Here is a 14,842-nt window from a genome sequence, read left to right on the forward strand (position 1 = left end):
GCTTAAAGAAATGGACTAAATTAGAGTAATTGGTCAAATCTAATCAAAAGTTGAATTAGATTAGATCAAGGATACTCTAGACTTAACTCCAATAGTTGTAGTTAAATGGGTCCATGTCTTTAACTAGATCAAGATGGACTTAATTCATGGCTACGTGATGGAACCCTATTTACTAAGTTGATCAAATTAAAACTAATGAACCAGTTGGTGTCTAAGGTAAGTTTGGCATTTTGACCAGTGGTTTTTAAGCGGGAGCTACTTGCAGTGATTCGATCTCTGACGAGTTAATGGCTTATCCCCACCATTGATCTCACTTACCTGACCAACCTGGTGAATTAGGTTTTGATTAGATCACTTGGTGATTAGGGCTCACCCATGTCATTAAGTAAATCAGTTTGACTGATTTAGATGCTCCTAATGCCAGCTTTAATTAAATCTTTTTTTAATCTGACTTGGTGAAGTCAGTGGGAGGATTAAAATTGGCTAGATATTTTCTTCTCATCTATCCTTTAATAAAATTCTCAAAAATTATTAGGTCCCTAAAAATGATTAAGTTATATTGATAACTAAGTCATAACCTCCCATTAAGTGAGTGATAATGAGTCCATTAGTTTAATAATCATTGGAGGCCCAAAGGCCTGGTGCTTATTGACTAATGAAATTATCATTCATAATATGATAATTTGGTTTGAGTTTTTCTGATGGTGGTCAGGTTGGCTGGCCAAAGTCAGGCCTGATCATTTATTGATCCGATTCACCAAATCAAATCATGTTAATGGTTGGACCTGACCAGATCTTTTCAGTGGAGGCCAAAGCCTACTGATTAGGTCCTGGGGCAAAATCAATTACTAGAAGTTATTTTGAAAAACAACTGGTTATGAACCTACACATAGATGTACATGGGTTGACCAACCAAAGTTGGGCTCGTGTATAGTCTGTGTGGATTCTAGTACCCACTAAGGAATTAAAGTAATTCCTCGAATTGGAGATTGAGGCTACCAGTTTGTAAAAATACTGAGAGAAACTTTTGACTAAAGTTCAAGTCTTTAGTATTTATAATTTATGTACTAATAGAGGTCTGGTTTTCCTTTATGCAGCTATGGCCACTACCCTATCGCTCCGATCATTATTAGATAATGACAAGCTCATGGGACTTAATTTCGATAGCTGGTATCAAAAATTAAAAATCATCCTTGAGCATGAGCGGATCCTTTATGTAGTAACGGATCCGACACCTGAGGAGCCAACCCTGAATGCTAGAGGGACGGTCCGAGATCCTTACCAGAAGTGGCTCAATGATCGCACCACCATCCAGTACATAATGCTGGCGGCAATGAATGATGAGTTAAGCCGTAGGTTCGAGAACGCCCAGCCACAGGAGATGCTTCAAATGTTGAATGACTCTTTTGGCATGCCTGATGATGTTGAAAGGCACAAAACTAGTTGTGCCATTTTCAATGCTCGGATGAGGGATGGAGCCTCAGTCACTGATCATGTACTGTACATGATCGAAATGATTGAGTGCCTAAGTAAACTGGGCTTTCCCCTACATGAGCAGCTCGGTAAGGATGCGATCCTTAATTCTCTACCCAAGTCCTACCTTTCCTTCCTTACTCATTTTCTAATGACAAAGCCTGCAGTGAACTACCACGGCTTGTTGGGGTTGTTGCAAAACTTTATGAAGGACCCCCAGCTCCATAAGGAGTCGGTAAATGTTGTGGGAGGGTCTTCTTTTGGTCGTCGATCCTTTAAGAAAGGGAAGAAGAACAAGAAGAAGAAGAATAAGAAGGTGCAGCCGCATGCTGGGATGTCTGCACAGGGTCAGACCAAGAAGCGCAAGCCTGATCAGAGCCAGGCAGAGTGCTTCTTTTGCAAAAAGCAAGGGCACTGGAAGAGGAACTGTCCTCTATACATTGACTCCCTGGACCCGAATAGGCCGAAGAAGAAGCAAGGTACTTATATGATAACACCTTGCAACTTTTCCATTTGTGATACTACTGCCTGAGTATTGGATACCGGAAGCCCTTATCATATTTGCAATTCGATGTAGGGTCTGCAGGTCAGTAGGAGATTTGATGAAGGTGATAGATTTCTGAACGTTGGAGATGGAAGCAAAGTTCCAGTTCTAGCATTAGGAATTATGAATCTTCTAATCAATTCTCAAAATATAATTCTGAGTGAATGTCACTATTGTCCAAGCTTTTTATTAAATATTATTTCTGTAGGTCTTTTGGCTATGAACGGTTATCAATTTTTAATAAAAAAAAATATTTGCAATATCATTTTGAATGGTGTTACAATGTTTGTTGGACAACTTAATAATAGAATTTACTTTCTATCACAACCTGTTAATGTGGTTCAAACCTCCGGTAAACGTCCTAGAATAGATAATGTGTCAGAAGTCTGCCTTTGGCACTGTAGGCTAGGTCATATCAATAAGAACAGGATAAATAGGTTGGCTCAAGAAGAAATTCTTGAAGTAGGTGATTGTGAATCACTTCCAACCTGTGAGTCCTATCTTCTTGGTAAAATGACCAAATCACCTTTTTCTGGAAAAGGTGAGCGAGCCAGTGAACTCTTGGGTTTGGTACATTCTGATGTATGTGGACCCATGAGCTCAAGTGCAAGAGGTGAATATTTCTACTTCATAACCTTCACAGATGACCTATCGAGGTCTGGGTATGTCTATTTAATGAAGCATAAGTCGGAGTCATTTGAAATGTTCAAACTATTCCGAAATGAGGTAGAAAAACAAATTGAAAAGTGTATTAAAACTCTTCGATCTGATCGAGGAGGTGAATACCTTTCCAATGATTTTCTGACATATCTTGGAGAGAATGAGATTCTCTCTCAATGGACTCCTCCTAGAACACCACAGCATAATGGTGTATCTGAAAGGAAGAATCAGACCTTGTTGGACATGATTCGATCCAGGATGGGTTTGCTGGTCTACCGATCTCCCTCTGGGGATATGCGCTCGAATCGGCTTGTTACCTTCTAAATAGAGTTTCGAGTAAGTTTGTAACCAAAACGCCATATGAGATATGGATAGGACGTAAGCCAGTGCTCTCACACCTTAGGGTTTGGGGGTGTCCGGCTTATGTTAAACGTTTAATTACGGATAAGTTTGGACCTAGGTCTGACAAGTGTAATTTTATAGGGTACCCAAAAGAGACCAAAGGGTATTACTTCTACCTAGCTGATGAGCAAAAAGTGTTTGTCAGCCTTAAGGCAATCTTTTTAGAAAAGGAGTTCCATGGTGAAGGGACTGTTGCCTCTAAGATCGAACTTGACGAAGTTCGGCTGGTGGAAAAACCGACACAAGTTGCTGAACCTGAATCAAATTTGGTCAGATCAGATCCGGAGCCCATTGTTCAAGCACCCTTAAGGCGATCTGGTAGAGTACCACGTCAACCGGACAGATACTATGGTTTCTTGGTCTGGAACGGCGATCCTATCGAACTTGATGAAAATGATGAGGATCCGATCACCTGCATGGATGCAATGCAGAGACCCGACTCTGAGAAATGGCTGGAGGCCATGAAATCCGAAATGGAATCTATGAAGGTCAACAATGTGTGGACATTGGTTGACTCACCTGAAAGAGTAAAACCCATAGGGCGTAAGTGGATCTTCAAGAGGAAGAGAGACGCAGACGGAAAGGTGGAAACCTATAAAGCCCGTCTGGTTGCCAATGGATATCGTCAACGTTATGGTATAGACTATGACGAGATATTTTCTCCTGTGGCAATGCTCAAATCCATTCAGATTATGCTTGCGATAACTGCCCATCTGGACTATGAAATCTGGCAGATGGATGTGAAGACAGCTTTCCTAAATGGAGAGCTGGATGAAGAGGTGTATATGATACAACCTGAAGGATTCACATCCACAGATGAGTCTAAGGTGTGCAGGCTACAGAGGTCCATTTATGGACTTAAGTAGGCATCACAGAGTTGGAACATACGTTTTGATAAGATGATCAAGATGTATGGCTTCATTAAGAATGGAGAAGAGCCATGCATTTATAAGTGGGCTAATGGTCCAGTAGTAGTATTTCTTGTATTGTATGTGGATGACATTCTCTTAATCGAGAATGATGTCCCTGCATTATAGGGAATAAAGATTTGGCTGTCGTCACAGTTCTTCATGAAGGATCTAGGAGAAGCTTCCTACATCCTAGGGATGAGGATCTATAGGGATAGATCTAAAAGGTTGCTTGGTTTATCTCAATCCACGTACATTGATACTATGCTGAAGAGGTTCAGCATGGAGAATTCCAAGAAAGGCTATCTTTCGATAGGCCTTGGAATTTCTCTCTCGAAGATGGATTGTCTGACAACACCTCAAGAGAGAGAGCGTATGGGTAGGATTCTATATGCTTCGACAGTGGGATCTATCATATACGCCATGACATGTACATGACCAGATGTGGCATACTCACTAGGGGTAGTGAGTAGATACCAATCTGATCCAGGGGAGAATCACTGGAAGGTTGTTAAAACCATCCTGAAGTATTTAAGAAATACTAAGGACCAGTGGCTTGTTTATGGTGAATCGGACTTGAGACTTGTAGGGTTTACAGACTCTAGTTTCCATTCTGATCATGATGATAGCAAAAGTGTGTTGGGATTTATTTTTATCCTTAATGGTGGGGCTATCTGCTGAAAAAGTTTCAAGCAGCAGACAGTGGCTGATTCAGTTTGCGAGGCAGAGTATGTTGCCGCATCAGATGCTGCCAAAGAAGTGGTATGGCTGAGAAAATTCATCACCGAGCTCAGAGTAGCACCCTCCCTTGTTGGTCTAGTTCTGCTCTACTGTGACAGCTCCGGAGCCATTGCTCAGGCGAAGGAACCAAAGGCACACCAGCGGACGAAGCATATTCTGTGCCGCTACCATCTCATCTGAGAAATTATGGATCGAGGTGACGTCGATCTTCAGAAGATCGACGGGAAGGAGAACCTGGCTGACCCATTCACTAAAGCCATTGCGGTGAAGGAGTTCGACAACTACAAGTCGAAGATGGGTATTAGATACTGCACCGATTGGCTTTAGGCCAAGTGGGAGATTGTTGGGAATAGTGTCCCAAAGTCAATCATCAGTGTTGGTGCAAAAATCCACTTACGTCGGAGAAGCTGGAGTCGGGGGAGTCACGGTCGCCACCGGGACCTGCAAAGGAAGTCTAAACCGGAGGTGGGGTTGCTCCGGCAAGACCCTCCGACGCTCAAGTCAGTTCTCTACCTCAACAAGAATGGAGTGCTCGAACGAAGAATTTAGCAAAGTTTTGAGGTAAAAATGAGAGCTTATAGAATAATGTATCTGGGGTCCCCTTTTTATTGGCGGAGGGCTCAATAGACTGATAGCGACGTTCATAACCGTCTCGTAGTGGGCCGCCCACCGTCAGGAGGAATTTGTTGCGAGGAGTAGTGGAGTAGACCCATGGCCCTCACTGCAGCGTGCCACGTGGAGTCTGCTGCAGGGAGTGGAGCGGCGTCCGTTGTCGCGACTTGCCAGCGGATGGAGGAATCGCGCAGTATCCGTTACAGAAGGTGGAGCAGGATCGTGGGTATCATGGCGGTCTACCCGAGAATAATGGAGCCGCGCGGGATCCGTCGCAGGAAGTGGGGCAGAGTCGTGGCCATCATAGCGGTCTGTCAGGGAATGATGGAGCTGTGCGAAATCCATCGCAGGAAGTGGAGCAGGATCATGGTGGTTGCTATGTTGCGCCAAAAAGTGTAGATTCATCGGCTGAAGTTCGGCAGTGGTCGGAGCTGGTGATGGAGCCTGGCTCCCGTAGGAGCCCGGGCGGAGCCCTCCTTATGATTGAAGTCGTGGGCGGAGCCTGGCTCCCGTAGGAGTCCGGGCGGAGGGCTCCGCCCCCTGCAATTAAAGTAAGGTGCGAAGTCCGGCTCCCATAGGAGTCCGGACGGAGCTTACCGGCAGTTGAAGTTGGCGACGGAGCCCGGCTCCCGTAGGAGTCCGGGCGGAGTCCTCCTTGAGGTCGGAGTCATGGGCGGAGCTCAGCTCCTGTAGGAGTCCGGGCGGAGTCCCCTGCAATTAAAGTCAGGTGCGAAGTCCGGCTCCCGTAGGAGTCCGGACGGAGCTTACCGGCAGTTGAAGTTGGCAACGGAGCCCGGCTCCCGTAGAAGTCTGGGCGGAACCCTCTTGGAGTTGAAGTCGTGGGCGGAGCCCGGCTCCCGTAGGAGTCCGGGCGGAGTCCTCTCGGAGTTGAAGTCGTGGGCGGAGCCCGGCTCCCGTAGGAGTCCGGGCAGAGTCCCCTTTAATTAAAGTTAGGTGCGAAGTCTGGCTCCCGTAGGAGTCCGGACGGAGTCCTCTTGGAGTTGAAGTCATGGGTGGAGCCCGGCTCCCGTAGCAGTCCGGGCGGAGTCCCCTACAATTAAAGTTAGGTGCGAAGTCCGGCTCCGGTAGGAGTCCGGACGGAGCTTACCGGCAGTTGAAGTTGGTGACGGAGCCTGGCTCTCGTAGGAGTCCGGGCGGAGTCCTCCTTGAGGTCGGAGTCATGGGTGGAGCACGGCTCCCGTGGGAGTCCGGGAAGAGTCCTCTCGGAGTTGAAGTCGTGGGCGGAGCCCGGCTCCCGTAGGAGTCCGGGCTGAGTCCCCTGCAATTAAAGTTAGGTGTGAAGTCCGGCTCCCGTAGGAGTCCGGACGGAGCTTACCGGCAGTTGATGTTGGCGATTGAGCCCGGCTCCCGTAGGAGTCCTCTCGGAGTTTGAGTCATGGGCGGAGCCCGGCTCCCTGATGTTCAAATCTTAAAATTTGTAAATAAAACCGCAAGCGCACGGTGTGCAGAGTAGCACGACCAGCGAGTACGGGTCGATCCCACAGAGACTTGGTTTTAAAAATGATTTTCAAATCTATGCTCAAGTGAGCTTTAACAAAAATCGAAAGTCGAAAGTTGTTTGCTAAAGACAATAAGACTAAGGATCTAGGGTTTTTGAATCCACTAGATCTAGATTAGGGAATTCTACCTAAAATTTTTCTTATTGATCCTAACGACTACTCCTCTTGTCTTTCCCAAGCATAGATTATGAAGGGACTAAGGCCCAACGATAACCCATCAAGATTCTTTACAGGGGAGTAGTAACTAGGATCCCTTAGGGTTTTCTCCTCCTATGCACTGAATCAAGCATGAACTATGAAGGGACTCTGACCCAACTGTAGTTCATCAAAAATTCTTGGCAAAAGAGGAAGAAAAAGAAACCCTAAGAAAAAGAAAGAACCCTATGTAAAATCCCTACTCATGATCTAGCTTCATCGCAAACCCTAGAAGGGATGCTTAGCTAGACATGATCTAAATCTACTTACAAAATTTAAATACAGAAAAATAAACTATCCTAATTTCATAAATTAAACTATCCTAATTGCATAAATTTAAACTGCATAATTTAAACTAACCTAATTGCATAAAATTAAATTGCATAAATTAAACTATCCTAATTGCAAGAAAAATAAATTGCATAATGTAAAGAGATGAAATTGCATAAAAAAAGATTTTATATATAAAAAAAAATTTATTACAAAAACCTCAAAGCTCAAGGCTTGAAAAGAGAGCTAAAAACCCCACTATCTAGGGTTACAAGCTTGATCGGAAGGAAGAATATTAAAACAAGGGCCTTAGGGGGCTTTTTATAGGCATTTGGGGGTTATAAGGTTTTCAAAACTTTCGATGTGGGACTAAGAGGTTTTAGAGAGTTGTTAGGGGGGTTTATGGTGCGCCGATGGGTCCATGGTCCACGCGCCTGTTGCTGTGGACCAGGCGGCTAATCAGATCACCAAATCAATTGATTTTTGATCAATTTTGATCTGATTTGACTCGGGTTTGATCCAATTGAGTCTTCTTTCTTCATTCTTCAATTCCTGGTCAATTTAACTCCATTTTGCATAAAATTTGCGCCGTTGGAATCCTCTTTCCTTGTTCTTTCTATTGATGATCTCTTCTTCTGCAAAATATAATAACAAGTATCAATTTCTTAATAAAGTTAGATAATTTAGATATTAATTGATACTTTTTATGTCAATTTGTGACATAAATCACACCCCCCAACTTAATCATTGCTAGTCCCTTAGCAATGTACCAAAATAAGATCATAATTCAAAAAGATCCTTCTTTTGCAAATTAATTTAAGATCGAAATTCAAGAAGTTTTCTAGTATTACTAAGTAATGAGCTTCGAATTAGAATCGGTAGTCGGTCTACTTAGAAGCTTTCTTAGAGTACACTTAAAGTTTTATAGCACTAGTGTGAGTGATAACTAACTTAGTATTTCAGTATTAACTTGTACAGGCCAATTATATCATTTTTCATAACTTAGTTCGATTAATTTTCTATACACCCCAGATTAAACAAAGAACTAAGGTAGCTTTCACACTGTATTTTTTTTTTTTTTTTTTTTTTTGCTGAGCATCCTGGCCTTCCCACCACCGTTTGACGCGAATCTCAACACTTGACTTAGGTGAAGAGACCCGATTACTAGGCTTAGGGCAATCCACATTTACTCTGTGTTTTGCATTTTATTTCAGGCAGGTAGCTCTTTCCTTAAATTCAAATTTCTTCAATTGGGGTGTAGAGAAAATTATCTAATTTAAATAATACTCAAATCCTTAATTGACCTTACAATTAACACCTACTTTACCTTGTTAGTGTGCATGTGCAATTGGAAGTGCTAATAGTCTTTAAATGACCTAAGCCACCAAGAGTCTAACCAGCTAATCTTCTCCGTGACTCACTACATTAGCAAATACTTTCTAACTTACTCTTATTTCTTTTATAGATTAATTTATTTCATATATATATATATATATATATATATATATTTATTTTTTTTTACATAATATATTAAATACAAGAAATAACTCATAGTGGAAGGAAAAGGAAATGATAACACCTGATTTTGTTCAAGCTCTCCCCCCAACTTGACCGACATTGTCCCCAATGGAGTTTATCTAATTTAATTGTCCTAAGCAAACTGAAAACAAAGAAAGCATTAGAAATTAAATAAGCTGGGTTGCCTCCCAGAAGCGCTAAGTTTTATGTCTTCAGCCAGACCAAACCTCGAAGCAACTTAATCAGAATAAGTTGGTTCATAAAGACCATGGCATCTTCAATAGTCTTGACAGGTAATTCCAAGAATGGTTTTAATCGTTGACCATTAACTTTAAAGATAACACCATTACTTGGGTTTTCAATCTCAACAGCTCCGTGTGAAAAGACTTCCTTTACTAAAAATGGTCCTGTCCATCTAGACCTAAGCTTTCCTGGAAACAGATGTAATCTAGAGTTATATAAGAGTACCTTTTGTCCGATATTGAAAGTTTTTCTCATAATTGATTGATCATGAAATGCTTTGGTTCGTTCCTTGTATATCTTTGCATTTTCATAGGCTTCATTTCTAAGTTCTTCTAATTCATTCAACTGAAGCTTTCTATGGTTTCCAGCGTCGTTCAAATTTGTATTTAGTTGTTTGATGGCCCACATGACTTTGTGTTCTATCTCAATAGGCAAGTGACATGGTTTACCAAACACAATCCTATAAGGAGACATTCCTAGATTGGTCTTGAAAGCAGTTCGGTATGCCCAAAGTGCATCAATTAATTTCAAAGACCAATCCTTTCTATTGGCACTAACAGTTTTTTCCAGAATTTGTTTGATTTGTCAGTTTGACACTTCAACTTGTCCACTAGTTTGAGGATGATATGGTGTGGTCAATTTGTGGGTGACATTATACTTTTTCATCAATGTTGCAAAAGGTCGGTTACAAAAATGGGTTCCCCGATCACTAATGATTGCCCTAGGAATACCGAAACGGGAGAGAATATTTTCTTTAAGAAACTTAATGACCATTTTGCTATCGGGTGTTCTACATGCAATTGCTTCTACCCACTTTGAAACATAATCAACTGCTACTAGAATATATTTATTTCCAAAGGAATTTGGAAATGGTCCCATGAAATCGATTCCCCAAACATCAAAAACTTCAACTACCAAGATTGGGTTGAGTGGCATCATGTGTCGCTTGGTGATTCGACCCATTTTCTGACATTGAGCACAACTTTTACAATATTCATAAGCATCCTTAAACAAATTGGGCCAATAAAAACCACATTGGAGAACCTTAGCAGCAGTTTTCTTAGACGCGAAGTGACCCCCACATGCTTGATCATGACAAAAAGATAAAATATTCATGACTTTATTATCTGGGATACACCTTCTAATAATTTGATCAGGACATTGTTTAAAAAGATAAGGATCATCCCAAATGAAATACTTCACTTGGGCAAAGAATTTATATTTATCCTGCTTAGTCCAATGAGAAGGTATCTTGCCTATGGCTAAATAATTTACAATATCAGCAAACCAAGGTTCAGTAGACACAGACATGAGTTGCTCATCTGGAAAAGATTCATTGATGGGTGGCTCACTAGATGGTGCAACTGGAATTCGGGACAAATGATCTGCTACAACGTTCTCAGTGCCTTTCTTGTCCCTAATTTCTAGGTCAAATTCTTGAAGGAGCAAAATCCATCTGATTAAACGTGCCTTGGCATCCTTCTTTGCTAGGAGATGTCTAATGGCTGAGTGATCGGTGTAAACAATGGTGTGGGTCCCAACCAAATAAGATCTAATTTTCTCTAAAGCAAAGACAACGGCAAGGAACTCCTTCTCAGTTGTGGTGTAGTTAAGCTGCGCATCATTTAAGGTTTTACTTGCATAATATATCACTCTAGGCAGCTTATTTATTCGTTGACCTAAGATTGCGCCCACAACATGATCGGACGCATCACACATTAATTCAAATGGTTCAGACCAGACAGGAGGATGAATGATTGGAGCTGATACAAGTGCATTTTTTAGAAATTCAAAGGATTCCAAGCACTCATGAGTAAATTCAAATTTGGTATCCTTTGCCAAAAGATTAGTCAGTGGACGTGCTACTTTGCTAAAGTTGGCAATAAACCTTCTATAGAATCCAGCATGACCTAAAAATGAACGTATTTCTTTCACAGATTTAGGTGGTGGAAGACTTGCAATTAGATCTATTTTGGCCTTGTCCACTTCAATCCCCTTTTTAGAAATGACATGGCCAAGAACTATTCCCTGTTTGACCATAAACTGACATTTTTCCCAGTTGAGAACTAGGTGCTTCTCCTTACATCGTTCTAGAACTAATTGCAGGTGATTCAGACACTCGGAGAAGGTTAGACCAAAAACAGAAAAGTCATCCATAAAAATTTCTAGAAATCATTCTATCATATCTGAAAACATGCTGATCATGCATCTCTGAAAGGTTGCCGGTGCATTACATAGTCCAAAGGGCATTCGTCTATAGGCAAAAGTACCAAATGGACAGGTGAATGTAGTCTTTTCTTGATCTTCAGCGGCTATGGGGATCTGGTTGTAACCGGAGTATCCATCAAGAAAACAGTAAAACTCTTGTCCGGCTAGTCTTTCCAACATTTGATCAATAAATGGCAAAGGAAAGTGATCTTTCCTTGTCGCAGCATTCAACTTTCTATAGTCTATACAGACCCTCCATCCTGTTTGGGTCCTAGTTGGGATAAGTTCGTTTGCATCATTTTGGACCACTGTTACCCCAGATTTCTTGGGTACTACTTGAACTGGGCTTACCCAAGAGCTATCAGAAATAGGATAAATTATTCCACTATCTAGGAGTTTCAGAATCTCCTTTTTAACTACATCCTTCATAACTGGATTAAGCCTTCTTTGGGCTTCTCTTGTTGGTTTAGCCTCTTCCTCTAAGTATATTCTATGTTGAACTATAGAAGGGCTTATTCCTTTGATATCTGCTATGGTCCAACCTATTGCTTCCTGATTTGCTTTTAGAACTGACACTAACTCCTCTTGCTTGGGATCTAGGTCTGATGCAATAATTACAGGCAAAGTTTCTTTGGGTCCTAGATATGCATACTTGAGATGTTCTGGGAGGGGTTTCAGTTCTAAAATGGGTGCTTCCTCTATCGATGGTTTAGGTGATGGTTTCACCATCTCAATGATTGGTTCAGTAGGAAGTGTCGATTCTTGATTAATCTGATTTTCTTTAAGTATTTCATTGACATCCTCAGACTCATGGATTAACCAGGGGTTAGACTCTAGGTCGACTTCATCATCACTAATGTCAATGGATTCATAAATACCATCTTGGACTACATTGACATCAGCATGAGAAGAGGATTCCTGTTCTAAGTTAAAAACATTAAGCTCAATGGTCATATTCCCAAAGGATAACTTCATTAGACTATTTCGATAATTGATTTCAGCATTGGCCGTAGCTAAGAATGGTCTTCCTAAAATGACAGGTATATGTCCTTTAGGATTCGCAACTGGCTCAGTCTCTAAAACAATAAAATCTACAGGAAAAATGAAATTTTCAACCTTTATCAGAACATCCTCAACCATTCCCTTAGGGATCCTGAGAGATCTATCGGCTAACTGTAATGTGATCCCAGTAGGTTGAAGTTTTTCTAATCCTAGTTGTTCATACACCGAATATGGAAGGATATTCACACTAGCTCCTAGATCTAGCAAGGCCTTTTTTATATTGGTTTCTCCAATAACACAAGAAATTGTTGGAGCTCCAGGGTCCTTATATTTAATTGGCACATGGCTAGATAGGTATGAACTGACACTTGCAGCCAAAAATGCTTTCTTTGGTACATTAGTGGTCCTTTTCCTAGTGCAGAGATCTTTTAAAAATTTGGCATAAGTTGGAACCTGATGGATTATATCTAAAAGAGGAATATTAACTTGGACTTGTTTAAATACCTCTAAAATTTTGTCTAAATGTTCAGATTTATTGGATTTCAGTCTGTTTGGAAAAGGAGCTCTAGGACTTTTAAGTACTGGACTAGGTGAATTTTCAGTTTCTGGTGCTTGAGGTTGAAAGGTAGTAGTTTTAGAAGGTGACTCGGCAGATGAGTCATCTATATCATCAAGTGCAACTACCTTATCGTCTATTTGTTTTCCTGATCTTAAGGTATGAATGGCATTTATACCATTAACTTGGTTTCCTTGTTGGGGTCATGGACCATTTTGGTTCCTAGGATTTGGCTCATGTTGGCTAGGTAACCTACCATGTTCTCGTTCACTAATGGTCGAAGCCAGCTGACTTACTTGCATTTCCAGACGGGCTATAGCTTGGATGTTATTATTTATGAGTTGACCCGTAGTTTGCATAAAGCTGGTATGTGTTTTCATCATGGCTTCTAGGCTTTTCTCTAAAGAGGTAATTTTTTTGTCATTATCATGGAAGCCTGGCGGGTTGTTCATCACTGGGTTGGACCTTAGATTTTGCTGATTGAAATTTGGATTACCTACATTAGGATTCTGGGACCATGAGAAATTCGGGTGATTCCTCCAACCTGGGTTATATGTGGGTGCATAAGGATTGTTCAATGGTCCTTGATAGGTGGCATTCACCTGTGCACACTCATTCGAGTAGGAACATTCTTCTAAGACATGGTTTGGTGCATTGCACCCTTTACACATGGGTGCAGATATTTGATTTACATTGGCTGGTCTCTGTAATTCTAAGGCTTCCAATCTACGTGTTAAGGTTGCAATCTTGGCCTCTGATGCTAAGGTTGGTTGAATTTGATGCATTCCTCCTCTTAAAGGTGTAGCTTTATCAGGTTCCCTAGTTGTTTCCCACTGTAAATTTTTCTCGGCTAGGTCTTCTAAGAATTGCCAAGCTTCAGTAGTTTCTTTGTCCATAAATTGACCTTGGCACATGGACTCTAGCATGGTTCTTGAGTTTGAATCTAACCCCTCATAGATGATCTGGCATAGTCTCCAAGTTTCTATTCCATGGTGTGGGCATTGGGTCAAAAGATTCTTGAAACGATCAAAGTACTTCCAAAATGATTCACCAGCTAGTTGGTAAAATTGATTTATTTCATTCCTAATCCTAGCTGTTTTATGATGGGGGAAATACTTTTTTAAAAATGTTCTCACAAAGCCCTCCCAGGTAGTGACAGAATAGTTTGGCAGACTATAAAGCCACTTCTTAGCATTGTCCTTAAGGGCAAAGTTGATTAATCTAAGTTTGACCTCATCCTCTGTTAATTGCAGTTTCATGGTTGCACATACCTCCTCAAATTATCTAATAAATATATAAGCATCCTCTAATCCTGTGAATTTTGGAAGCATATTTATGATTTGAGGTTTGATTTCAAAATTGTTAGCTGTGGGTTGTGGCAACCTGATACAAGATGGTTGGATGGAGCCAACTGGATAACACAAATCCTTAAGGGTCATGGGTTGGATTGGTTCAGCCATTGGAACAACAGGAATTGACTCAATTCTAACTAGACGACCCGACACTCTTCTCCACACACGAAGTGTACGGTTCTCGATGTTTATACAATTTTTTTTTTTTAATAAAATTTTTATGTATAAGGAAAAGAAAGAAAAGAGAAAAAGTTCTAAAGAGAAGATCCTAAGGAGTCCTAAATCTAAAGAAAAGTAACCAAATTTTTTAATTTTTTTTTTTCAAACAAGTGAATCAATAAATTAAACTCAATCTATCCTAGGGTTAACCTAAATCTAGACAGCTCCTAACTGTTCCAAGATGACCCTTCAAACCTTCCAAGTGGAGATTGATCAACTAGTTAGCCAGGTAAGTATAAGAGGTGGGAGGTTCACTCATCGTTGCCTTTCTAGACACCAAACGAGTTGGCCAGGCCAGCAACTGAATCAATTTAACAAACCACCCTCAGGGACTTGCCTAGACACCAACTAATCAAACAACTCAACTTGGTAGAACTCTTAGGGTTCCTTGTCCTATTGAGCTCGAATTCCTTATGGTT

General features: G+C 41.2%; 1 non-coding gene across 1 annotated transcript; it reads left to right on the forward strand.

The window, feature by feature from the left end:
* The first annotated feature begins 13,836 nt into the window (after positions 1-13,836).
* LOC140858927 (small nucleolar RNA R71) lies at positions 13,837-13,943 on the forward strand. The gene has a single exon (XR_012142331.1). It is a non-coding gene; the product is annotated as a small nucleolar RNA R71 (small nucleolar RNA).
* The last annotated feature ends 899 nt before the right edge of the window (positions 13,944-14,842 follow it).

Source organism: Elaeis guineensis, chromosome 6, assembly GCF_000442705.2.
Source record: "Elaeis guineensis isolate ETL-2024a chromosome 6, EG11, whole genome shotgun sequence".
In the NCBI taxonomy this organism is placed as follows: domain Eukaryota; kingdom Viridiplantae; phylum Streptophyta; class Magnoliopsida; order Arecales; family Arecaceae; genus Elaeis; species Elaeis guineensis.